The sequence below is a fragment of the Rhinopithecus bieti genome, unplaced genomic scaffold, assembly GCF_001698545.2.
Source record: "Rhinopithecus bieti isolate Rb0 unplaced genomic scaffold, ASM169854v2 scaffold_3040, whole genome shotgun sequence".
Lineage (NCBI taxonomy): Eukaryota > Metazoa > Chordata > Mammalia > Primates > Cercopithecidae > Rhinopithecus > Rhinopithecus bieti.
The window spans coordinates 10287451-10290530 of record NW_016804657.1 but is presented as its reverse complement, the minus strand read 5'-3'; positions in this window follow the sequence as shown (position 1 = coordinate 10290530).

Sequence of the window (3080 nt, the reverse complement as noted above, 5' to 3'; positions counted from 1 at the left end):
ATAGGATTTGAGTTTGGTCGAGTTTGTTTGCTCTGTGGCATACAATATAATCATTTTCTCTGTCTCAACACAAAATCTTTAATCAATAATGTGTGGCATGAGAGGATTTTGTAAAGTTAATGCAAAGAAGTGCCATGTCCAGTGTCAGGGATAGTGTGGCATGGAACAGAAGCAACGTGTGAACCAGCCACATCAAGTCGGTTTTAATTTCTTGGGTTACTTATTAGATTTCATTCAACAAAAGTGCATCAAGTTACCTAACCAGGCTGACTGGAACCAGGCCAATTTAAACAAATGCCTCCAGTGGACATCTTGTATAATTTTGCTTTTTTGCTTCCCTTCTTGAGAAATTCCATGTAGTCCAGAGCTGTTGATTATAAAATCCCACTTACATACCAAGAGAATGGACATGTGACCCAAAATAGAACAATTAAAGTTTCGTTCTCAGAAATTTTAATTTTGTGTGTGTGACTTTCTTAGTTGTTTTGTTTGTTTATTTGTTTAACGAGACAGGAGGATCTCACGATGGTTTCGAGACTGGTCTTGAACTCCTGGGTTTAAGGGATATTCCCACATCAGCCTCTGGTGTAGTTGGGATTATAGTCATGTGCTACCACACCCAGGAATTTGAATCTTGAGAATCAAATGTTTTTGAACCTGAATTACCGAGTGCACACTCAGAGCAGATGGTTCTCGAATAACTGCTACTGCAATTCCCTGCCTGCCTGCCCCTGGTTCCTGCCCCTCCTAAGAACATGAACAGCCCTTCTTTCTAGTCTGCCAAAGAACTGGAACTGTTGAAGCTCTTCTGACCTCAAATTTCTTCCCCATTACCCTAGCATAACCTTTTTTTGAAATCCCCACATTAGTGACTTCTTGAGAGTCATACAATGAAAACATACAATACTACAGCTATTGTATGAAAGTATTGGGGAAGGAAACTTTACTCAGCTAAAATTAATATTAGTTGTCATGATATCCCTGTGGCTGAAAATCACTAGAAAACTGGGAGAAAGTTAGGAGGATGCAGGGAGTTGAGTGGGTGGAAGGAGGCTGTTGAAGACAACAGCTGTCAATGTCATGGCTTTGGTTAGGTCAGTTTAACCTACTGTAGGTAGTTAGGAGTGTGGCCTCCTATCCACAATAAATGGCACAGAAAGAGTATTCTCTTTTTTCATTTTTGTTTCCAGTGATTCTCATGTGCTACAAGTCTGGGAACCATGGAGTTAAATGCTTTATAATAACTTTGCTTGGGATTTTACCTCGGTATATTGTTATGTAACATTGCCGTTCCTGAACTTCTAGAAGGTGGGGTGGTTAGAGACCACTCATCCAACTTTGCAGAGCTCCCTATTCTTTGTTTTGTGGGTAGTGTTGTGAAGCATAGCCACTTGCTCTCTGAAATGCCCTGGCTCTGTTCCATCCCCACTTTTTATCTCAACCTTCTCTTCCCTTCATTGCTGTTGTTCCTATTCCTGCTCAGTTTTTATTTGACTCCCAAAGGTCCAGCCAGTCCTGGAAAAGAGCCCTGGCTCTTCCCAGAGTTCACAGCTGGCTCCAACCTTGCAAGAGTCAACTGTGTACTGTTTGGAGGAACGGAGGCAAGATGGTGCACTTCCGGGTTCTTCATCACCAACTTTTCCAGCGGCGCGAAAATGCAGCCGGCACCCGGGAAGGTGCAGACCAACCGGGCATGCACCAGGTGACGTCAATCCGAAGAGACCAAGATTTACCTGGTCGCACCTGCAGAATGCCCCTGACACGCCCGTGCCCCGCCTATTGCCCTCCCACTCCCAGAAAAGCCGCTCCCGGCCAGCCCCGCGCGCGGACTTCCCAGCCCCCCACTCCTGTCGGGATGTCGGGACTGCATCAGGAACCCCGCCCGAGAGCCCCACCTGGGGACTCTGTCGGCCACCTTTGCCAGAGGCCGACAGACCTCTCCCTACCCACCTCCTTCTCTGAAGCTAGGTGACCAAAAATAAATTTGCAGTTTTGCTCCTACCCTTGCCTGCTCGCTGGTTCTTTTGTGCCCGCTCTGGTGGTCTTAGAAAAACAAATCATGTACAACACTTCCCAGTGTCGTGTTCATGTCAGTAACCTGCAATCGCCCATGATGAGAGTGTTTACATCATGGAAATCAGTAAATACTACAAATCAGGTTGTTCAACAGTTATCAACACACCACTGTTTATGCTGTGCCAGCCCTTCGGATCTTATTTGGGGTTGGAGAGTGGAGCTTAAACTCATCAGCATTGGGGTAGGCAAAACTACTTCTGATTTGAGCTACTGCTGCTGAATCCGTCTGCCTGCTCTCCAGTGAGTTATCTGGCTATTCAGAGATTCAGATTCCGTAGACGTATCATTGCTGCCCTCTGCTTCCTCCCTCTCAGATGCTGCTGCAGGTTTCATGACTGTTGGTTTATCCTCATCCACTTGTTTTTGCGGGGCTTCTACTAACGAGACACGCTATCACTTAGCTTTATTGCAAATATTGATTTGCAAATTTTTGTTTTCTTGTGTTTTATGTGGGGATTCAGAGATTTGAAAACTATGTCACCACCGTCTTCCCAGAATCTATAAGATGGATGACTTATAGATTTGTTCTAAGCTTTGTTCCCGTTCTGAAATTGTCTAGGTTCAAATCCCTGACAACTCTTGTGAAACAGTGAGTTGGACTACAGCTGTAGCTGACCTCTCATGAGGCCTGCGAGCCCTCCTGGGGGTCAGGGCTGCAGTACTAGTGATTTTTCATAGAAAAGGCCTTCTGTTAAATTTTTATAGAAGATACTTCCCCTTAGCTATCAGCTCTCTGGGGCCCTGCAGGTTCCACCATTAAACTTGATGCCCTTTTGCCTGCTTCACGCAGCCTCTGATATTCTCTTGACTTTCTGGTCACTGTTTAACTCAGCAGATGCCAAAGTAATTTAAAACAAAAACAAAACAGGGTTTAAAGTCTTTACCTCCAGAACAACCATTTTTCTGGAATTGTCTCCTCCAAAAAAGAAGGTTCCAAGACTCATGGTCAGGAAATTTCTCCTCAGACTTAGTGTCAGGTTTCTCACTTTGCAAATTAAAAAAAA